This window comes from Protopterus annectens, chromosome 7.part0, assembly GCF_019279795.1.
Source record: "Protopterus annectens isolate FY-2018-M chromosome 7.part0, PAN1.0, whole genome shotgun sequence".
Taxonomy (NCBI): Eukaryota; Metazoa; Chordata; order Ceratodontiformes; family Protopteridae; genus Protopterus; species Protopterus annectens.
The window spans coordinates 1616007946-1616033973 of NC_056739.1; positions in this window are offsets into that span (position 1 = coordinate 1616007946).

Sequence of the window (26028 nt, forward strand, 5' to 3'; positions counted from 1 at the left end):
AGCTGGACGTACAATGATACTGTCATTCTTCTTTAAACTAGACAGTGCTTCAGTTTCTATTCTGCTTAAATTATCACAGAGACTAAAGAAATTGGATCTATTTGCTTGATATAAGTCGTTTTCTACACTCTTAATAAATAAATCCAAATTAGGCGGAAGATGTGGGTTAATCAAGCTCTTTCTCCTAGGACAACAGTCAATAATTGTGTCAGTATTCTTATGTATTAATTTCAGGTTAACATTTCTTACAAATAACCTGACAGATAGTAAAATGTCACTTACATCAGCATCTGCACAAGGAATAAAGGTCAAGCCTTTGTTAAGAACTGAGTGCTCCACTTCAGTTAAAACATACTTTGATATATTCCAAACTAGCGACTGTGTCCCCATTTCGCCTTCTGTGTCTGACCTTGATGGTCCGTATATGTGTCTCTCCGTTTCACAGTCCTTGCTGGTTCGTATTCCATTGAACGTTTCCTTCCAGCATGAATTGGTAAAGGGACATCTGGAAAATCCCGTTGCTCTCCTCCATTAAGTCTATCTAGCTGTATTTTCCTCCTTACAACCATACTTGTTCGAGTTGTCTTGTCCTGATCATTTACCGATAAAGCAGATGGTCCTTCCGCTGGGGTAAAATAAACGGAGGTAATCAATTTAGGTGTTACACTGCCATCGTTCCTCCTGACTAATGCCATTGACTCTTCACCCTTCCCCTGTTTATTCTGATTACTCTCAATGGCGGAATCACATGGCTGTTGTTCTCTATGTTGGGCATTATTGACAACAGTGGTCGTTCTGTTGTTCTCATTTACAATTGTCTCCGTACCTGTTGTAATATTCGATCTACTGTCCATCCAGGATTCATTGGAAAACGTGGTTCTCGGCCACATGAAGACATTGTTGATCTCGAAATCTTTTTTATCTCTCTGTAGTTTCTTTTTCTTCTGAGTTAACAGGGTGTTTCCATACCGGGTTATACGTTCCGTTAGTTCATGTAAATAGATCTCCGTAGACTCTACTCCCATGATGTCAATAAGTTGTTGTTGTTGCTCGGCAATTTTACTCTTTAAGTCATTCTCTTTAGGCTTAAAGTAGTCTATTATTAACTGCATATGCGCCATGCTTGCCTGAAGATTTATCTTCTGCCATTTAATTAGTAGATCCGGGAAAGTATTCCCGTATGAGGGCATATTCAGTATGCGTAGACCTCTAGGGATTACTTATATATATACTGTATATCTTTCTAAATAAGACCTAACCAGAGAGTACGGCCTAGCATGGTTTTTCCAGGGTGGTCATGATATAAGCCCTACCCCAAAATAAGCCCCAGTTAATATTGTCAACAACACATGACCTTGGATGTGTTGAATTATAAAATAATATTATTGACACCCGTTGAATGAGGTTATAGTACACTGCTCGCCATTTTCAGACCATTCAGCCACCCAGCTTGTTCTCTTTGCAGAAAGTCGTAAGACTCTTTCACTGGGAGTCCTCCACGATTCTTACTGTAACCCTAATCACCACTAATACTTGATGGTTGAGATCCTTGGCCCATAAACCCACGCAGGTGTACTTTGATCGGTCAATGTACAGGCAACCCGTGTAAAGCGCACGCTAATGATAACGAGCAGCTGTGGTAGTGTCTTCTCTTCATAACCGGCGCCATTTTGTGTTGCCACTCCAGTCTTCAATTATTCCCCCCCAGACAAGATGAGTGCAAAAATGAAGAGCTATTCCATCAAGTACAAGAAAGGAATCGTGGTGGACTCCTGGGGAAAGAATCGGATGGCTTTCTGTAAAGAGAAGTTAGATCTCTAAATGGTCCGCAAATGGCGAGCAGCATATGTTAACCTCAGTCAACAGGCCGATGAGGGAAACGCTAAGAAGTGTAAGTGTGGATCAGGTCAGCAACCATTATTTCCTGAGCTTGAAGACATCATCTGTGAGTGGATTGCTAACAGGAGAGCAAAGGCTTTGGTTGTGCACAGGACTGATATTCAAGCATTTCTCCTTGCAATGGCACTACAGTTAGAAATATCCCCAGAAGAATTCAAAGCATCACAACAGTGGGTCTATATCACGTTATCGAATGCTGAAAACAGCGAATGATGATTGATCGACCCCATTTCACTGAAAGCTGAAAATATCAGCAGCTCAGAACAGCGATTTCTTTCCGAGGGAAAGAAATCGCTGTACCAAAAAAAAAAAAAGTAAACAGTTAAACACATACACACCTATCTTAAACCTACTTCTAACCCAAAATAAAAAAGTAAACAGTTTAAAACATATATCCACCTAACTTAACCCTACTTCTAACCCCCCCCCACAAAAAGTAACCCGCACCCTAACCCTAAGATCAGTAACTATTGAATATTTACGTTCGGGAGCCATACCGGATAAGGGAATCTCTGTGACCGCACTCCGAGACCGCACTACAGTGCAAAACATGGCAAACTAACAAAGCGGACAAGCGACTTCTTTCCCAGGGAAAGAATTTGCTGAAAAGCCACTTCACTATTTTGTCTGTTCGCTATTTTCAGTTTGGTAAAAACGCTTTCAATAGAATGCATTTTCGATAACGTGATAGGGACCCCACAACATTGGCTGGATGGCTTCCTTCAGCGATATGAACTGTCTGTAAGAAGATCAACAACACTGTTCAAGCTGGAAGATACTGAAGTTATTGAACGTTCACTTGCGTTCAAGTCCTTTGTTGATGGCATTGACTTTTCTAAATGCCAACTATCTAACATGATTGCTATGGATGAAACTGCAGTGTTTATGGGCCAAGGATCTCAAACAACAATTGATAAGAGGGGTGTCTCGGCAATCTACATTCCCTCCACTGGTTACGAGACTGCATGTGTTACCTGTATTTTGGCAATTCATCTAGATGGAAAGAAATCCCCACCTGTAATCATTAGTAAGGGCAAGAAAGATAAGATTGAACGTGTTTCAGACATTTACATTCTTGAAACCAAAAAAGCCTGGTGCACACAAGCAGTTATAAGAAAGTGGGTCGATGTAATGCTGCCACTTGTTTTGCGAGGTGGCGAAAGAGGTCTGCTAGTCTGGGATTCAGCCAGCACTCATTGCGCTAAAGAAATGAAGAAATTCCTAGCACGGAGGAGAATAGATCAAATAATGATTCCCACAGGAATGAGTGCCTATCTCCAGACTCTTAATATTGCAATAAACAAGCCATTCAAGGACCATTTGCGCATGGAACTCAATGACTACATTGAAAATAAAATGGAGAGAAATCAGCATGGAAACGTTGTGAAGCCTAGCCTGCAAGAGATTGTGACTCGGGTGAAAAAGGCATGGGATAAATTCATTGACAGATGTGTTGCCAATGCACTACGAGCAGGCTACTTGGACAAGCAGTACTCATTTAAGGCGATCTCTACTGCTAGGCATGACAGATTGGGGCCAATGGTGCTACAGGAAATAGAGTCGCAAGACATTCAGGCCGAAATTCGGGGGTTGGACACTTATGACAATGTTCCAGAAGAAGATGACATGACTGTATTTGAATAACTGTGAAAGCCAAGGTGCAGATATTCTGAAGTTGAAATGTTTGTTGCACTGTTTATGTAGAATTCTCACACAACTGTCAACCCATTATTAGAACTGTTGTCCAATAATAGAAAAGCATGAAATAAATGTCAATTTGTGTACATGAATAAATGTCGATTTTTGTACATGAAGAAATGTCGATTTGTGTTCATTAATAAATGTCAATTTTTGTACATGAATAAATGAATAAAGGTAGATTGTTGTACAGTGTGAGTAAATAAGGCATCTCCTGATAATAATCCCTAATGCGTATTTCGTCAGGAGAAAGAATATAAGACCCGGTCTTATTTTCGGGGAAATACGGTGTATATCTATATATATATATATATATATATATATATATATATATATATATATATATATATACACATACTCTTAACCTCTTACTGCAAGACATCTGCAAAAAGCCTGACAAAGTGGGGGGATAAAGGGCAAACAATAGTGATATATTTGAAATATGGCTCTTATAAACATAGACGTCTACTAGAGTAGCATGGTTTGTTTTAATATATATTTTCTGATTGATTTCTGGTCTAAAACAGAAATGATTGTCATGATTTAATGATGTCAATGCCCACATCATCCCAGCATACCTCCTAACCATCCGTAATTACTTGGTTTTACCGAGTTTTGGGGTCCAAATAATGGGATGCCACAATTCCCGAATGGCAACCCTTCATTTCCGAGTTTTTCTCAGCTTTTTTTATTTTTATTTTTTTTCCGCTTTTTGAGCTGACATCATCACGTGCGTGATGACATCAGCTCCATCGGGGTTACCAGCCTGTCTGAATGCATTCTGGCTGTTCAAATGGAGAGCGGGGAAACATTATCTTTTGGCTGCACTTAAGTTGCTGTGTGAACATAATGCTGCTTGCGATATATGGTGCTTGCATTCTGGCTGTTTATGGTCGTTATTGAACATTAAGGACTCACTGCTGCACTTAAGCTGCTGTGTGAACATATCTGGTTGGTAGAGACATTATCTTTTGGTGGGAGCCATTAAACTGCTGAATACCAGACTAACTGCTGATTAAACAGACAGAAGCAGAGTTTGCATACTGGACTCACTCTAGCTGGCACATTCGGAAGGGTAGGTTCTTAGGTTTTTTCAGAGGGTTGTGTGTGTGTGTTTGTGTGTGTGTGTGTGTGTGTGTGTGTGTGTGTGTGTGTGTGTGTGTGTGTGTGTGTGTGTGTGTGTGTGTGTGTGTCCATTAAACTGCTGAATTTTCTGGCTGGTGACATTATCTTTTGGTGCGAGCTTGCATACCGGACTAACTGGGTTGCATGTGTGTGTGTCTATTAAACTGCTAATTTTTCTGGCTGGTGACATTATCTTTTGGTGTGAGCTTCCATGGTAACCCTATGTGTGTTGCAGCTTTGGGATTACAAACTGGATGTGTTGTCCTGACAGGCACCATGAAGAATTATTTTTCTAGGAGCTCTATGATGCGTCATTATTTCCACACTTGGGTTTGTATTTCTTTAGTTAGTATGTCTATCCTAGATCATGTAAGAGATGAAGGGTTTGCTATCAGTAGAAGAAAACAGACACTCCCTGAAAGGCTTACCATCAAATGAAGTATACAGATGGACATTCCCTCAGGCTACACCTTTTGCATAAGTGATTGAGTACCCAAATCATGTCCAGGTGAATACGTGATACTGAAACCTGTAAGATCAAGGTTCTCCTCTCAGGTGGAGGGATGGTCTGCTTGGAATGTGTGGGAAATAAGGAGTTATTGATCTAAACAAACGTGAGAGACACCGGAAAGGTCAGCATGGCAATGAGGAATTGAGAAACCCCAAACCCGAAGAACTGACCCTTCTCAACAAGTTGGCAAGTAAAATAAAGAGTCACTCAGTGGGCACACATCACAAAGACAGTGCCCAACAGCAGGTGTCTGGTGGTGGCAGTTATTAAACTCCAGACGATCTGCAAATGAAAGCCTGACAGCCTGCAAACTTACTCAGGTGACACTTTCTAAATATGAAATCAGTCTTACTACTACTGTATAAGTTGTTGCTAGTTTTATGTTCGAGCCCCATCATTGGAGATGCCACTTGTCCGTAATTAAAATATCATTTCACTGCAGCTGCCATTTTAGTCTTAATTCGCATTTTAAGTATATATGTGGTATTCGAATTTGTTTGACATTTCAGAAAAATTTCCACTATTTTTCTTTTTTAATGTTGTAGAAAAAATAGTTTCTTTACTTTGGACATGCTTTGCAATTTAAGGCTCCCACTGGTGCCTGTGACATTTCCAAGGTACCTTATTATCTTTACTGGTCATGAAGTGACCGTGATTAATTCAGTTTTAAAAAGATTGTTCGGTTTTCCCAGAAATGACCGTCTCTAAGGATCCCGCAAAGACCTTCATTTGATTGTATCTACACCTAACTCTCTGCTGTTTTATATTACTGTGCCAAGCTTATTGATCTAATATAGCTACACTTCCCTGGTACCTGTTCATAGCTCTGCTGTTTTAATATTATGTAGTTGCATACCAGATTAACTGCTGATTGAACAGAGCTTGCATACCAGACTCACTCTAGCTGGCACATTTGGAAGGGTAGGTTCTTAGTTTTTTCAGAGGGTTGTATGTCTGTTAAACCAGTGAATTTTCTCACTGGTGAGTAGTGACATTATCTTTTGGTGCGAGCTTGCATACCAGACTAACTGCTGATTGAACTCACCCTAGCTGGCACATTCGGAAGGGTAGGTTCTTAGTTTTTTCAGAGGGTTGCGTGTCCTTTAAACTGATGACATTATCGTTTGGTGTGAGCTTGCATACTGGACTGTCTGCTGATTGAACAGAGCTTGCATACCAGACTTGGTGTGTGTGTGTGTGTGTGTGTGTGTGTGTGTGTGTGTGTGTGTGTGTGTGTGTGTGTGTGTGTGTGTGTGTATGTGTGTGTGTGTGTGTGTGTGTGTGTGTGTGTGTGAGAGAGAGAGAGAGAGAGAGAGAAAATGCCCCAAGTTTAATACACCTAGTGGCTAGAGGAACTCAGGTTCAAACCCTGTACCTTGGGTACAAGATAAAAAGAGCCTAAAGTCCACAGTCACCACCACTTGTGAATTTATGCCTCATATTTTTTATCTGTTCCTCATAAAATCTGTGGTTTTCAGGATTTTTATAGCAAAGAAATCACTAAAGGGTTGAATTCACTAAATAATGACAGGCATTTGAATTTCAGACTTCATATTCTTGAGAAAATAGTAACACAAAACCTTTTATTCTATCAATTTTTTAAAGTTGATAAGTATTTGAAATGTGTCCCTATTTTGGGGCTGTATTCCCCATTATTAGCTTTGTCCATGTTTTTGTGCTATGACGTTGAGAGCTTTGGTGAGAAGTGAGAACTGAATTCTGTATTACCCCATTATTGGCTTTGTCCAGGTTTTTTGTGCTAAGAGTTTGAGAACTATGGTGAGAAGTCAGAACTGAATTCACTAAATGATAGTCATTTATGTTTCAGTCTTCCTGTCTTACAGGAAACTGCTGATTTGGCATAGTGGTATGTTGCTCTGACTATAGTATGCAGGGTTTTGGGTTCAAGACTTGGCAGTGAAATGCATGGTAATAACACATTTTATTCTAACAACCTTCCAAAATTATACAAGCAATGTTTAAAATGTGACCCTGGTTTTTGGCCTTTTGCCCCCCCCCCCAAAAAAAAACTGAAATTGAAAATAAGTGCAAGGAGCTGTGCAAGATGCCTATGGCTTACACTACTGTCATATATATATATATATATATATATATATATATATATATATATATATATATATATATATATATACAGATATCGTGTGGGTGTGGAAGTAGACTTTTATGATGGAAATGTTCAGAATTGGGCAGTTTTGTCATTATTGGTTTATGCATTTTGTTTCATTGCCTACTGGAAAATGTTCAAACAATAAATTTAAAATGTATTCTAACAAGTGTGCTGTATTGTACAAGGAATATAATTTAATACAGTCAGAAAGGTGTATCAAAGAACATGTGTATGTTTCTTGTTTTGTGTGCTAGGGGGCTATGATTTGAAAACAGCCCAAACGTAATTTTTATCCACCACTGGCCAGATGCATTTTCTTTGGATGTGGTGTGAGTTCCAATGCTGTTTCAATGAATGTGAGTTTCAAGGGCAGAGACATTTTAATGCCAAGTCTATTTTCAGTGTGAGACAGTATTGCTTTGTTTAATTACCAGATGTCTAGTAATGTTTGTGCATTGTGCTATAAAATGTAAAAATAAAATACAAATCATTGTATAAGTAAAGCAGTATGCACACATTAATGTTTATGGTAAATGGGGTGAAATAGCCAGGTAATGGGACATTGGAATGACTGAAGGGGGACTCTGGTTTCATATTTTGGTTGTCTGCTCTTCAGTTTGCATTTGAAAGTTGGTATCCCACAAATCTACTGGAGTGGGTGGGGTTACATAATTATGTATGCAAATGTTATGTTAATCAGTGTACAGATTTGTACCTATTTTTCATGGGCCTTGTCCAGATTTTTGATGTTTCCAGGTTGAGAGGTATGCATCCCAGAAATTTGTCAGAAACCCACAACTGTTATGGGAACAGACCAAACATATGAGCTACGCTTCTGGACAGTGCATAGACAATGTATAGACATCTGGACAGTGGAGAGGTATGACTGCAGTCATGTAACATAAGGGAAAAAACACTGAGAGCTGCCAAACATTTCACCCAGCACCTTCTGAACCACAGTCAGACCAACATGACACTACCCCAAATCAGCTCTGGGGAATTGCTTATGCATTTGCAAATATATCATGCACTACAGGGATGTCACTGTAGGGAAAAGCAGACATCAGTAAGAAATTGTCCACCCACAAGCATTTGCACCACAGTCACAGCAACATACCAGTACCCCAACTGAACCCTAGAGTATAATGACTGTTTGAACAAACATATCCTGATTGCCAGTCACACACTACACTGACATATACTGCCCCAGGTCACAGTCTACAGGGAATCCTGAGGTGTTAGAGGACATTTCTCTGTCTGTCCCTACAAACATATACGCCTGATAGACCACCAGCAACTGTAGCAGCATGCACAGTCAGAAAAGGATCTGCCACTCTCCCTACTCAGCCCAACAAACATTTACACACTACACTGCTACACAGTCTTGACAGTCTGTTAACAATGGTCAGACATACATAACTCTCAACTGTACATATTTCCACAGAATGTCCAGGGTATGGGACCATATTTATGACCACTGCCGCATACCACTTCCGGGAGTCTGCTAATTCACTGGGATGATAGCAGGAGTAAAGTCACAAAATCATGATATACCATACTTCTAAAACTATTACTGCAAGACATCTGGACAAAGCCTAACATGCTTGGGGGACAGGGGGCTGAAAAGAGGGATGTATCTCACATAATGGTGTTACAAACTGAAACAGTTGCTGGTGTTACAGGGTTTGTTGTAACATAATATCCCTGAAGGATATGATGTCTAAAACACAAATGGATGTCAACATTTACTGACTTCACTCCTCACATTATCTTGCTGATTTCTCAAAAACAGAAATTGTCTGAAGAACAGACCAAACATAAGAAGAAAACCTCTGGGCATTCTGCGGACATCTGGACAGTTGAGAGGTCTGTCAGAGACATATCACTGCCAGACATCAAGTTCATCCAGAAAATGCATGTCCAGACAAACCCTGTTAATCTAGCAATCTTCTATGTGTATAACAGTAATACTTGCAATCTGTACCCAATTCTGGAACTCTGTCCCCTATTTTGTTATGCTGTCTCCACATTTCTTGTTTTGAGAGGTATTTCCACTTACCTTATATGAAGCTGTGGCCCCCACACCTCCATAATGTCCCCCTCACAGACAAGGAAAAGGAGCAAGGCCCACATGAAGGACTTAATTATAGCACTGTGTTGCTATGGCATTGGCTAATGGAAAGACTACACATCTGCTCTACATGCAAGTAGCAAGTGGGAGACACCAACTGGTGCACAGGCCATCACCTGCTCATGGGCATTACCTACAAAAGGCAGGCTACTGCCTATGCAAAACAGGTCTGAACCTGTCTGCACAAAGACGGACTGCAACTTTACAAACCTAAACATTTGCATTATTCTGAGGAAACTTTTCAGCACTATAACAAATATGTCAATCAATTAAGCATGTAATGGAATTCAGAAGGGGATGCAATAATGTGAAATAGAAAGCTAAATATTAGGTCGCAACAAGACTTGCTGGACTCACATGCTGCTGTCCAGTACCTATGGCCATTCCTGCTTGCCCTGTCTGCAGTGACATCAATCACAGCTTTGGCCCAAGTCACCCCAGCAAAGGTCAGCTCATGTATGACTACTACAGGAGTGTCTGTTGTCCAATACTGACTGTGACACTGCTAGGATAGCCACCTGGGATGTTCTAAATATTCACGTCACCTGTGAATATTACTATGATACATATGCTTGTCTTACAATTGTAAGAGACTTATATAGGGTATGTGCATAGTACACAACTGGTGCAGAAGTGTGTTGAACTGTATGTTATATACTGAGCTCATACCTTTCTACTGTCCAGAGTGGTGTAGTCTGACCACATGTTTGCCTCATATTTGTAGTCAATGCCTCATACAGTTGTGTATTGTCTGGCAAATCACTGGCAACCCAGTAAAGACTGAATTCATAACATAACAGCATACGTTTGAAAGTCAGATGTCATATCCTGCGCAGTATTCATGTGAATGTGAAACTGTCTTTGCCAGCAACTAAGTGTATTACAGCAAGATTTATAAAGTGTCACTATTTTCCGGTCTTTGCCCACCATTGATGTGTGCTTTGTGCAGATGTCTTGCTCTAACAAGAGCATGGGGTCTTAGAATGAGACCTATATCATTACAAGTGTACCTTGTCCTGGAGGATGCTGACATTTGTGCAGTCACTGACACGTGCCTTGCAGCTGTGGAGGGCACACTAACCTTACCAGGTTACTCATCCCGCCATACATTTAGACATCAAATGGAGGGCTGCAAAGCCACAGGAGGTGGAGTTTTAAGCATTACCATACATATACACACCTCCAGGCTGGCCAAACAGTATGACACATGGGAGACATCCCAAGTGCAGTTAACTATTGAGAAAACACCTACTCAAATCATAGCTAGCTACAAACCTCCAACCATGACTCTGGACACCCACTAAACCTATCTGGACTTGCTTGAATCTGTCAAGATTTAACCATCTACCCTGATCCTGGGTGACGTTAACTACCCTACCATAGTGTGCATGAGGTATTCTACCTGAACATGAATGCACAGAGATTCCTCGGCTTTGTCAATGGCAATGCATTGGATCAGCTGGTCAACACTCCTACGACAGGTGGAAATATCCTAACCAACATGAGTAGCCACTGTATCACTCCTACAGTGTTATCCCCCTTGGTAAGATCTGACCACATAGCCATCACTGTTGAGGTCAACTTCTCCCCTGCTCCCCACTCCTTGTCAGGGTCAGGCAAAATAAACTTTACAAAAATGACTATAAATCTCCTCAGAGCAGGTAGAAGTAGCTTTACAGTCACTGTCCCATCAGTTGGAACTAGCAGTAGTGTCCAAGCCCGCACCATAATACTATGTGAGCACCTACATAGCTGTATGGGCTCAGCAATACCTGACAGGACAACATCATCAACCTTAAGGTAGGGTAAACCTCTGTGGTGGACAGCAGCAATACATAAATACCATAATAGGTGGAAATAATTGCTGGACAAGGCCAAGAAGGACCAGGTGCCTAATTGGAAGCAATGCCACCTTAGTCTGAACAAGCAAATAAGGTCACAGGTGAATTAGCATAAGGCTATCTTTGAGTGCGAATTGGACACATCCACCAAGGTCAATCACTATGCCTTCCATACATATGTCTGCAATCCCAGAGGCAACACCCAAATCTGCTCTGTAGTGGTTGTCAATAACATGACATACACATATGGCATAGATATAGCCAACCTGCTGCAGACAGGTTAAGTGTAAAAATCACCCCCTGTCCCCCCATCAGTACACATGGACATGCACAGCACCTTCCCCCTCCCCTCATCATCAGGAAGCAAATTCCCTCTCAAAGGCAACACACAGAAATCTCCATAGGCCTGATACCATCCCTGGCTGCATCCTACATGAACTCAGGCATGAGTTCTCAGCTCCATTACATACTGTAGTCAACCAAAGTCTGAGCACCAGTGTCATCCCATCTGCATAGAGGACAGTCACTGTCAACCCTATACACAAAGGCGGAGCAATCCACTGACCCAGCCAATCAAATGCACATCAGCCTAACTAGCTTGATCTGCAGGGGCATGGAAGGCAATATCATGGACCTTATAAACAGGGACATCAGCAAACTCAAAATGCATGAGCCCACACAGTGTGGTATTGTCAAAGAGAGATCACGCCTGTTAAATCTGGTCGACCTCTCTGAAGCAGTCATTAAACAAAAGAATGAGGGGAAGATGGTGAACACTGCCTACCTTCACCTAGCCCAAATCTCTCACAATAATCCCCAGGCAGCCATGATACATAAGCCTACACAGCTAGCCATCAACCTGCATGTATAGCCATCACAATATACACAGTAAAGACAGCCACAGGGGCTGTGAATACAGAAACACATACACAGTTGCCAATAGACATATTAGTAATCCTACATATCCACTTGTATGTACTATAGTGCTAAGTACACATGACATGCTCCACATAGATTATATGCCTGGGACATACACAACCTCTTACAACAAGTAATCTTGCAAATGCCTTCATGGATGGTGGGATAACCCACCAGAAATAATGATTTGTCTCATCTACTGCTCCTACAAACCTGCACAAGTGATAGAGTGATAGACTTTGTAGCAGCATGATGTGTCAGTCAGGTACGATGTCTGATGCTGGCATGTGTGTCACTACTGTAACTGTGACATATTTGGCAATGATATCACAGGAATGCTCATTGTTAGGGGACACATACCACTTATACAGTATTCAAAATGAAATGCTGTACAACAATGGCCAATGATGTAAAGTTCTCTTGGAGAATAGGTAGTGTGGTTAAATGATATAAAACTTAAAAGTGCAACATATATAGCAAAAAACTTGCATACATTTCCAGTACTTAAATTAAATGCACTTAAAAGATATTCACGCTGTGAATGCAGTTATACCATAGCAAAATCATGGCTCCAAAGTTTCCAGTCTTATGATGGCTTCAAAGTATCCAACCTTTTTGGTCTGATATACAAAGTGTCCACACTGAAGATGTAGTAGCTGCTATGTGACTGTGATGAACTGTGATAACAGCTTAACCAGTCTAATAGATCAAATAAAAGCTTCTGGCTTTAATGGCAGTTAAAATCATTTTATTGTAGGAAAAGTTAAAATCTTCATGTCAAGTTAAAATCTTGATGTAGAATAAAACAGTCCCTATGTATTCCAAACGATAAACGCTTTCAGTATCTTCTTCAGATCGTTGATCAGTGTGGATACTTTGTATATCAGACCAAAAAGGTTGGATACTTTGAAGCCATCATAAGACTGGAAACTTTGGCATCATCATTTCGCTATGGTATAACTGCATTCACAGCATGAATATCTTGTAAGTGCATTTAATTTAAGTACTGGAAATGTATGCAAGTTTTTTGCTATATATGTTGCACTTTTAAGTTTTATATCATTTAACCACACTACCTATTCTCCAAGAGAACTATACTTCATTGGCCATTGTTGTACAGCGTTTCATGTTGAATACTGTTTTAACTTGTTACTGATAGCTGTATTTTAGCATTAGGAGGTACCCTTTCTTTTTCATACCACTTATAGGTTGCAAACATGTGGAAATTCCATGTACATCTGTACAGCTGGCTGGTATGGGGTGTATAGTGTTACATGGTGCATTTGAGGCAGATGCCATTAACAGGCTCTTTAAAGTAATGTCATGGGTAGGGGGCCAACAGGCCTTAAAACAGTATAACCTACACACACAACAACCACAGGTGATATGCTTCACACACACTACTATAGTTGTCATTATTGAGATTAGAACCCCTACTTATCTAATTATTTGTACTATAGTATTAAACAGTTATTGCATATGCCACAGAGCTTAGAGGACTGACAAGTTTATACAGGTACATCTATGGTGAATGACATCAACAGGCCTTGTAAAGTAGGGCAATGGGAAGTGTACTGGGTGGCACACTCTTCAAAATGGTATAACCCACACCCCTAGTGGATGTGATTCTCACCCAACCCCCCACACACACACACAAACATGCACACACACACACACACACACACACACACACACACACACACACACACACACACACACACACACACACACACACACACACACACACACACACAAACACATACACACACAGTATCACAGTTGCCAGCATTGAGCTTAGAACCCCTACCTATCTAGTTATGTGTACTATAGTGTTATGCAGTTATCACACATGCCACAGAACTTATAGGATGTAATAGTGTCCCAAGATACATCTAAGGTGAATTACATCAAAAGCCCTTGTAAAGTATGGCAATGGGAAATGTACTGGGTGGGAAGGGCCTCAAAATACATTACCCTACAAACATACACACTTACAAACACCTTCACACACACTTATACACACACACACACACACACACACACACACACACACACACACACACACACACACACACACACACACACACACACATCTCCTAGAACTCAGAGTAGAACCCCTGCCTATCTAGTTATTTGTACTATACTTTTACTTAGTTATTACACACACCATGAATCTTATAGGGCTAAGGGCTGTCCAAAGGTACTTCTAAGGGCAATTACATCAGCAGAACTGCTAAAGTAAAGCACTGGGAAAGTCCTCAAAATACTTAATTCTACAAATATACACACTTACAAACACTTATGCACACCCACATTTGCCAGACCTGAGAATAGAACCCCTGCCTATCTAGTTATTTGTACTATACTGTTACATAGTTATTGCACATGCCATGGAGCTTATAGGGCTGAGTGCTGTCCAAAGGTACTTCTGAGGGGAATGACATCAGCAAGACTGCTAAAGTAGGGCACTAGGAAGTGTAGTGGTTGGGAATGGCCTAAAACTTTTTCACTTACAAACACACACATACACACACACACACACACACACACACACACACACACACACACACACACACACACACACACTCTCTTACATTTGCCAGGATTGAGATTAGAACCCCTACCTATCTAGTTATTTGTATTATAGTGTTACACAGTTATCGCACTATAGGACTGAGGACTGTCCAAAGGTACTTCTTAGGTGAATGACATCAGCAGGACTGCTAAAGTAGGCCACTGGGAAGTGTTGTGGATGGGAAAGTCCTCAAAATACTTCATCCTACAAACATACACACTTACAAACACTTGCCAAAAATGAGACTAGAACCCCTGCCGATCTAGTTATTTGTACTATAGTGTTACACAATCACACATGCTATAGAGCTTATAGGGCCGCTAAGTGTCCAAAGGTACTTCTAAGCTGAATGACATCAGCAGGACTGCTAATGTAGGGCACTGGGAAGTGTATGGAGTGGGAAAGTCCTCAAAATACTTCATCCTACAAACATCCAAACACTTGTACACACATTTGCTGGAACTGAGAATAGAGCCACTGCCTGTCTAGTTAGTTATACTATACTGTTACATAGTTAATGCATGCGCCATGGAGCTTATAGGGTTGGGGCTGTTCAAATGTACTTCTAAAGGGAATTACATAAGCAGGACTGCTAATGTAGGGCACTGGGAAGTGTACTGGATGGGAATGGCCTAAAACTGTTTCACCTACAAACAAACACACACACTCATGTACATTTGCCAGGACTGAGATTAGAACCCCTATATATCAAGTTATTTGTATTATAGTGTTACACAGTTATCACATGCACTACAGAGCTTATAGGGCTGGCAGGTGTCCAGTGGTACTTCTAAGGTGAATGATATCAGCAAATCTTGTGAAGTAGGGGAATGGGAAGTGTACTGAGTGGGAACAGCCTCTTAATACTTAAACCTACAGACACACACACACACACACACACACACACACACACACACACACACACACAGGCAGGTGATGTGATGTTATAACCCCCACCTCAATACTATTACACAATGGAGCTCACTTTCATGCTGGCACATGCGACTGGTTATGAACGGTATACCACTGTCAACAGCAGGATACCAATGTATGCCATTCAGGGTATCCCTGTGTATGACTCACCCTTTTTAATTTCTCCAAGTCTTTTGAGTTTCTAATACCATGACGGGAATGGACCCCATTCCTAAGTCAATGTATGAGTAAAGTTCATGAAATTAGTAATGTTTCAATCTTAGATGTCAGCTAGTAGTCCTCTTCACAGCACCTGCAATATACCCAGTAATGACTCCTTCTGCAGTCCATATGGAGTTTCATGTATTGGTAACATATCCAAATACAACTGTAAATTCTTTTTTAGAAGACCCATTGCTCCTGCTACTATTGGAACTGTCTGAGTATCTTTCTTCCACATTGCTCTCATTTCTGCCTGCAGATCCTGATATTTTATGACTTTGTGTGTCTCTGTATGCAAGACACTGTAGTCACTGGGTGTGGCAATTTTAATGATTAATGCTACTTTTGTCTTCTTTTCTTGGCCCACTATATCCAGTTTTATAGCATCTGTCTTTTGGACTGTTGGTAATGGGTGATCTTATATGATATAAACTTCATGATTTTCTATGATGCTTTGTGGCTCATGTTTCCAGTGTTTTTCAGCCACTTCAGTACCATAATGTTTGCACAATCCCCAGTGCAACAGTCTCACCACATTATTATGCCTTTCAGCATACAGTCCTTCTGCCATTAGTGTGTTGCAACTAGCAACAATGTGAGTGACTGCTCCAATTTGGTTTTACAAAACCTACATTTGTCTGTTTCTCCCACATATTCAATGGACTGTGTAAGCCAGTGTGTATATAGCCCATTGTCTTGGGCTGCCAATATTAACCTTTCGTTTCTTAGTTTGAATTTGTCTCTCCTTAACCATTCCTGTGTTTGTTCCTGATCCATGAGGTTCTTCCAGAAGTTTTCTATACTTGCAACTATATTTAGTTTTTTTCCACATTTCTTGCCTTCTCATCTGGTCCTTCACCTTATATGCTTTCTTTTGTGTTTGGCAAATTCAGTTGCTGCCTGGTTTTTATCTACTTCTGGTTTGATTTCCATTCCTGCTTGACGTTAATATGCTTCTGCTAAATTAAGCAGAGAAGTCATCTTAGATTTATTCTCCTCATGTTTCTCTCATTCTCTATGTGTGTCTCCATGTGTGTCTCTCTCTCTCTATCACTGTCTGTCTCTCTCTTCCCCATGTCTATGTGTGTATATGCTTGACATATTGTTATATGTTGCCCATATATATGTCTGTGTATCACATGCAACAAATGTAGATATATCACATATGGGCCACCTATGGCTAGCTGAGGGTAATCCTGTCTGATGGGTGTGAGTGTAGACAGTTAAGGTGTACATAGCTGTCTGTGTGCAAAGACATATATACAAAATACAGTTATATAGTCCAATGTGGGTTCTGACATGGGCTGTGATTCTCTAAGTATAGCAACATGCCCAGTATGACCTTCTATTAAGAGTGGGACTCCATTCCAGAGATAGTTGTACTCTGTTCCAGAGTTTTGTGTGCTACAGCCATACCTCTCAACAGTAAACAGGAAGATGCTAGGGGTACAGGGTTTGTTTTTGCAGACATTTTCTGACATATCTGAAGTCTGACACTGGAATGTATTGTGTCATTACCTAGTGACAGACACCCTGAGATCATCACAGTGTTTTACCAGAGGAATACAAGATGTATGATACACAGACCAATGTTATGAGCCCAACTATAGACATTCTTGCTCAAAAAGGCCAGTTGAGAGGTGTGGCTACAGCCAGACGACTGATGGAGCTATGTAAACAGTCCAGCAACTTGGTGATATACTGGCTGGGGATCTCCTGCTTGTGTGGTATTCTTCTTACCTGAAAAGACATATCCTGGTCCATACCTCTCAACTGTACACTTTTTCTCAGATTGTCCAGGTGTATGTCTAGAAGTTTCGTCCAGTCTACATAAACTTGTATTTTTATGGCAAGTTAGATGCAAATAATTAAAGATAATTAAAGATTTCCATTACAAAATAATGACAGACATTAGTGTTTCAGACTTCATAACCTTCAGACAATTCCTGCTAATGCAAAACCTGATATTTTACCAACTTTTTCAGTTTGTAAGAGCAATATTTACAACATGTGCCTAACAATGGGCCTTTGTCCCACTTTTATTTATATCCTTGTCCAGATGTCTTGCTGTCAGAGGTTGAGCTGTATGGTGTGGGCACAGAGTGCATTGTATTGTGCAGAAGTTTCCATTATATGTGTAGTATATTCCACATAGTACTGTATGACTTCCAGGTATGTCAGTGGCAGAGCAGTACAGAGTAATGTGGTGAACCACTGACAGTTGTGTATAGGTTGATCTGACATTAGTAGGGTATTGGCCCTGAAGCCCTTATAACCCATGCAGACAGGAGTGCAACCCATGTTAGGCAATGTCATCACACAGAGCCCCTGTCCAACAGGGACACAGGTGGAATCACAGCACTGCATTTTATGTTTCCCATGCACTTATACATGGAGCACATCACTAGGGGTATTGAGGCACTTGACTTTATGTGGACAGGGAGTGTATTCCACAGATGTGGGGGTGTGTGGGACATGTATCTGTCACACCAAAAAGCCATACTGATACCACAGACCAGGTTGATGCTGTGCCTATGGGTTGATTGAGTGAGCCTTGACTTCCAGATGTGTGACAGTCCCCATCAAGGCAGGGTCTGGATTGCTTTGTTTGCCAGACAGGGGTCACATCAGCAGAGTCTGTATGGAATGGGGTAGAGGGACAGTGCTGTTAGCCTATCTGTCAGGCAGGTGTTTGGGGTTTGGGGTAAGGCTTTAGTGTTTGCAAGACCCTGTTGTGTGGAGTCTGCATGGTCTGTGGTGTGTACTTTTGTGGAGTTCTCATGTATTTTTGCCTCTGAGGTGTCCTTTGTTTAGGATTTTGTTTTTTTGCAGACCTCCACTTACATCGGTACGTGTTGTGTATTTGCAGGTGATGTTTGCTGACTACATACACTGCATGGCACCTATGTTACTCCACAATTTGTTCTGGTGTGCACATTTCCCATTTGTCCGGCCAGTGATTCCCCTTCCCCTTATGTGTGTCTCTTGGTCCTTCTGTTGTCCAGTCACAGGCTTTCCCCATGGTGGCTGCTGTTATGCATTTGTAATTCTGATGTGAGGGGGATAAATGCTGTAACATCACACACAGGGCTGTGGACTTCACACCTCTGAGTATACCTATTTAGCAGGTTGTTCATCATTGCACCACTACACTTTCTGTGGTCCTCAGACAGTTTGTGTTGCTATATGTTATTATGAGGCTACATGTTGGCCTAGCTGTCAAACTGTCACAGACTGACATCTGGACAGGTCCATATATGACAGTCAGACAGAGGCACACACATGGGGACAGGGTGTTAATACTGTTCTTTCAGACATAGACAGTTGAGAGACCAGTTTGGTATTTGCTTGCTTTCTCTTATGGGTATGACATCTGCTTCCCCACTGTCTGCCATTAATATTTTGACAACACTCTTTCTTGTTTTGCAAATAGTTGGCAGGCAAATGCAATGTTAGGACAAGCAGATCAGATATACAGGGCATATTTGTGCTCCTTCTGTGACAACCTGTCATTCCAGGGGTATGGATGTTGGCCAGCGACATGTTGTCAGTGCCGACACAGTAAGTTGGTAGCCTTTTATGACCTGGCTGTGCACTGACCTTCAGGTACCTGCTGTCCTACTGGGCACCATACCTCCTGACTATTTAGAGCCAGATATCTGGACAAAGCCATAAGTAATTTGGAGACAAAGGCCTGCAAATAGGGACCAATTTTAACTATTGGCCTTACAAACCTAGAAAGGTGATACAATAACAGGTTTTGCATTAGCATGCATTTTCCTAAAGGGTATGAAGTTTGAAATTACAATCTGTCTTATTTTCTGACTTTAATATTTTGTAATTTGCCAATGATTTGTAAGACAACCATAATTTCATGATAAAGACACCATAAATATGATGCAAATCTCTGGACATTCTGCAAAATGTCTGTACAGTTGAGGGGTATGCTAGGCACTGTGTAGGTTACTCTGAGCTGTGTACTGCCCATATGTGTTGCCCCCTGTCCCTGACCTGTCCAGCTTTCCTGCAGTAACAGATATTGACATATGGATGGTGTGTACAACTCCAACCATACCTGTATTTGACATGCAGAATAGTTAGCACTGCAGTTCATGGAACATGGACCCTGTCAACCACATTACTGTACCTAGGCTACTAAGACACTACAGCCAGGAGAAAGTGCAGGCCACATACTGACAGTATTGGCCTCACATATACATAGCTCATTGACCCCTGCATATCGTGGACAGGCAAAAAGTTAGCAAGTTGATTGGGACAGCCCTGGGAATGTGTGCTCTGCTGCTTATACCTTAATAACATTACTGTTACTGCATTTCTATGGGAACATGTGTGTGTGTGGGGGGCAGACTTGTCAGCTGTCCACATTTGCTCAGACTGTGCTGATGTTCCCTTTACATTTTGATTCCATTTAGCATAGTATGGTGCCTATCTTGGAGACTACAGGCATATCACTAAAGACCACAGGTTAGATTGTAATGGCAGACATTTGGGGTTCAGATCTCTCACCCTTCAGAGCCTTACTGCAACTGCAAGACCTGCTGTGATATCACTGTGTATGTCTGTATGGGCATATTTCATTGTCCTTATTTGTAGGCCGTTGCCAAACATTTCTTTATGGTTTTCTATGGCTGGCTTGCTGGGTGAGGCTGAGGGGTGAGTTTGGGACCCCCACATTGAAATCCATGCATGTGACCTATGACCCCCAGTCTGTTAGCCCTACCCCCACATATCCTGCAGTGAGATTTGTCACCTAGGGGCCTACTGCATTTTCTGGGGAAGCCAGTATTGTGCAGACATTTCCTGTTGTCCCACATAGCTGTTGGTTGTCTGCTGCTATCCCAGTAGGCCACCCCATTCCCTTGCATGCTTGCAGCGATACCATAGTTATGCTACCACAATGTATTACTCCATTCATTTATTGTTAAGAAGACTGACTTACCTTGTGCCTGCGGCAGTTGTGAGGACGGTGTTTGAAGGCTGGCTCTGTTGGATACATGCAGTACACAGCCTATACATGGTAAGATACAGGTAGTGTGATGTGTGTGGCATCCATTTTACTGTGTGTGCAAGTCAGAGAGAGGGATCAGTCCCTGGGTCCCTACAGTGTCAGTGTGTGTGCTATGCATTGCCTCTTTGCCAAGGCCTGGACATACTGGGCATGCGTACATCTGCCAACAGGAGCAGTCTCAGGGGTTCCTCCTCTGAGTCCTCCTGTGCTTGTGGGGGCCTTGGCAATGGTGGGGGGGGCTGTATGAGCCTTCCCTGTGATGTTCCTGCTGCAGCTGTTTATGCAGAATCATATTGTGTAGCATGGCACACACTATGAACATGTGTGCACATGTGGCTGGAGCGTACTACAGGGCTCCACCAGATATGTCAAAGCAGTGGAACTGTGACCTGAGCATCCCAAACACACACTCTATAATGTTCCTGGTTTGTGTGTGCATGTCATTATGGTGTTCTTCAGTGTGTGTGTGTGTGTGTGTGTGTGTGTGTGTGTGTGTGTGTGTGTGTGTGTGTGTGTGCATTTCTGATGGATGTCATCATCCATGGCTCCAGATGGCCATATGGGATATCCCCCTTGACAAATGCCTGGTACAGCTGTGAGGCATGCCAGATATTGGTGACATGATAACTACCAGGGCTGCCAGCACACACATTGATGATAATGCCCAGAGCATTGCACACAAGCTGGCAGTTGATGGAGTGATAGCCCTTGTGGTTGACATAGACTCTACCCTCTTCACCGGGTGGTCCTTGATGTGGATGTGCATGCAGTCTATGGCACCTAGTACCTCTGGGTAGTCTGGTGCATGGTGGAAGAGATGCATGTTGCTGATCTTCTCCTCACAAGTGCTGAGGAAATATATGTGCTCACCAGCATGTGTTCACATGACATCGAAGAACTGGTGGAGTATCTTGGATGTAGATGCCTGTGAGACCCCCATGATGTCCCCAGTAGGAATTTGGAAGGTACCTGTAACTAGCATTCTTAAGGCTACACATACCTTGCTTTCAACTGGGATGGTTTCCCCTCTGTTGGCTCTGGGTCTGAGGTGAGGCTGGTACAGCTCGCAGAGTTGCTGAAGTAGGTCCCTGTCCACCCTGTTGCGCTCTAGTATCTCCAGATCATGTATCCCCTGGTAGTTTACTCTGGGTCTGAACACTCTTCTCCTCCCCCTCAGTCTGGGATGGTTGCCAGGATTATCCTCCTCACCGCCCTCAGCCTCTAGCACATACTGATGTATCAAAGCAACAGCAGCCCCTAACATTTTGTCAATTAAAACTCCCCCAGTGTGCACACCAATGGTGCAGAGTTTGTGGGAAAAAAACAGACTGAAAGGTGTTTTCCTAATTTATACTGGTGTGCTGCAGATGTCGCCTGTGTGATTGGCTGACTATGATACATTCCACCTGCCAACTATATTATTTGTGCTTGAGTGCCTTTATTCTGCTATTTTCCATTTTTGTCTTCCCACTTCTGCCCTTTCTAAGCCGCGCTGCAACACCACGCAAACCTGCTGCTCAAATATAAACACTTCTGCTGGTTCCTGTTTTTTTATTTATTTATTTCCATTGTGTTTAAGCCCCATGGTGCAGTGTGCAAACCCCTGCAGCTATAGTAAACAGTTTTGAGCAGAAAGGACCCTCCCAGGGACACAAACATGCTCAGCATTTCTTAAAGTAGCTCAGACACACCCCCTTGCTTAGTTGTGCTTAGCTAAGTGCAAATAGAGGCAGCAGAGCTCCAACATGCTTACACAAAGCATGACACACACCCTTTTCATGTCAGCTGCTTCTCCTGCTTACACTGCAGCATTATAGCTACTATGCAGTTAGGTGCAGGCAGACACGGTCTCTCATTTTGCTATTCAATACATTTAGCTCATTTGCATACCCCACTGCCTTAGTCCCTTGTTACGCCACTACTCCGTAGCCACCAGTGTTACCTGTTATTGTTTTGGTTCTGCATGCTACCCACTATAATGACAAAAGTCATATTTTATGTAGAATTGTCTTTGCATTTTTTTTCTGCACGATCTCGTTTGCACGCTGCTGCACTATGCTTAAACCGCCGAATTTGGCCAAGAAAATAAACTTTGATTTTTATAATTTTGCAACTGTTTTCCATGCCAATGGCCATATTTTTGGCCATTGGCATGCCTAATAGTCATAATACATGCTTTACTTTGAGCTGTCATGCCCCCATTTTGATTTTTGCAGAAATGTACATGGTTAGTAACTGAATACATTTCTGCAATGGACACTGCTCTGACATGGATGCCTGCCTGCTTACTGAATCACTAATTCACCTCATGTGCATGTTTTTTTTTATCAGCAAACGAGGTAATTAGCATTATTTAGTCGTGTCTGTGTCTGAATGCTGCTGGCAGGCTTGTGCATGCCCCCAGCCTTGTTTACTGGATTGCTCGGTGGCCATATTCACTGTAGAAGCTGCTACACTATTCTAACATGGAGATTTTGCTTTATTGAATCCCAGCCAATGATTAAAAGTATACCTAATTATGTCTGTGTTAACATGGATACAATTATGACAGGTGGCTTTAATAGTAATTTTAGAAATAAAAAGAGTAGTTGTGATGTTAAAATGATTACTGAAATTATGAAAAGTGGAAAATTAAAAATATGGGAAAATAAACACTGGACTTCCAAAATAAATTAAATTAAGACAGAAATTGATTAATGTTTGATATCAGAAGGTTTAAAAATTACACAAAAGGAATCAAATATAATGGGTTTTCTAATCATGTGGCAATTTGGATAAGAATTCATGAAAATGAGGAATATATTAAAATAGAAAAAGGCATAAAAACAGTAAATGAAAAACAGTTAGATTCAGGAGAAGGAAAATAAATTACAGAATTATAGCAACAACATATCAATATGAGAGAGTTTTATGGTTATTGAACAATATGGTGGATTCAATTCAAAACGAAATACAAAAAAGTGTTTTGGAATATATGGAAAAGAAAAGGCAAAAAGAAAAAATGGAATACAAAATATTTAGTCAAAAAAGACTTGATTGAGGAAAAAAATAATTTTATGAAAAAGAAAAAGAATTATATTGAAGAAATCAGGATAAGGTTAAGAAATTGTTATACAAGCAAAAATATTGCTTACAAGGGAAAAAAAAGTAGCATCAATCTTGTGTAAGATAGTAAAAGAAGGAAAGACAATAAGAGAATCAAATAGAGAATTATATAGAAGAAATCAGGATAAAGTTAATAAATTGTTATATAACCAAAAATACTGCTTACAATGAAAAAAAGAAGTAGCATCATGCTTATGTAAGATAGTAAAAAAAAAAGAAAGATAAGAGAATTAAAAAAATAAAGAAGGGAAAAAAGTTAAAAACAATGAGAAATATATGAAACAATTAAAGAATATGTAGACTTAGTACATTGCTAAATTTGTCTGTAATGATCTGCCTAGGCACCGTTTCCTATTCTTTGTGATACTTTACTCTTCCTCAGACATTTATCTATGTACCTACTTATTGTACCATTTCTTGTACCAACTCTCTGTCTTCTGATAATCCTTCCATCACTCTCTGACTAATATCCTCTACTCTCCTAATTGTCTCCATTTCTCCTAGAACTGTACTACTCACTTTCTGCTCACACTCTTTTTTTCTCTTTTTGCAGTTTGCTGGGGCCATCCACAAGCCCTGGGATTGCGCCAGCCCCCCCACCACCACTGCCTTTGGTTCTGAAGCAATTTTCAGCTAAAGCTCAAATAAACCCTGGGAAATCTCAACTTGTAAACACAAGCCTTCCAGTAGAATTAATTATTAGGTGAATGTCATTGAATTTGTTTTTAACAATTTTCTCTTACTTTGTGACCATCTTTGTGAGGTGAGCACAGCTGCATTGAGCTCCATTCAGCTTCTAACTTGGAGAGCTTTAAGGAAGTTGGCCACTCGGTAGGAACATGCTCTACTAATCCATCCTTCTTTCCATAGCTGGCTCACTCTGCTCCCCTCCCTGCCCCCAAAATTCCACCCACCCCCAGTGCTCCTACACTTACAACCCATATATCCCCACCCCCTCCACAACAGCCTATTACCATCCATCAGTCATGAGATCCAGTCCCACTTCCACACCACACCCTCCACCTCACAACAACCTCCTCTGTACACCCGACCCACACCATGCAAGGCATACTAGGACTACTACTAACTCTCACCACTCTAGTATACACCACATCCATACACTCTAACAGACCAACAAACACAACCTACCACATAACACACACCACACACACACACACACACACACACACACACACACACACACACACACACACACACACACACACACACACACAAAACCTCACACAAATATAGTAATATAATCCACACTATTTAACAACAACTCATTACTCTACCTACACAAAACAGCAACCACACTACCTCAAAAAAGGCTAACAGTACCCATAAAACACATAGATATAGCCTATGCCATAAAACTCACACTATTCCTCAGAAAATGGCTACTAATCTCAGGGGACATACACCCCAACCCAGGCCCAAGCAACCCAATCCTATCCCAGAAACACAAGTCAGACCTACTTATTATCAATATAAACACATGTAGCATATCCAACAAACTACATGACTTTCATGCATTCATATCCCACTACTCCCCAGACATAGTGACCGTTAAGAGACCTGGCTAAAACCTGCCACAAAAAATGAAGAAATTCTTCCCCCGGGCTATAACATCCTAAGGCAAGATAGAGGTACCAAAAAGGGAGGTGGAGTTGCAGTCTTATTTAAAAATACACTCAACCTCCAACCACTAAAAACCCCACTTCCCAAATTCCAGAATGCTGAGACATTAGGCTCCGTTATGTCCCTTAAAAACAAAAAGAGAATCAACATTCTCTGTAGTTATATTCCTCCAGGAAATAACTCACCTATAATAGGAGAGATACTACAATGGGCCACAATCAATCTACTCCAAGAAACCATTCTGCTAGGCAACCTAAACGTAGACTGGCTAGTCTGCAACTCCAACAACCCCT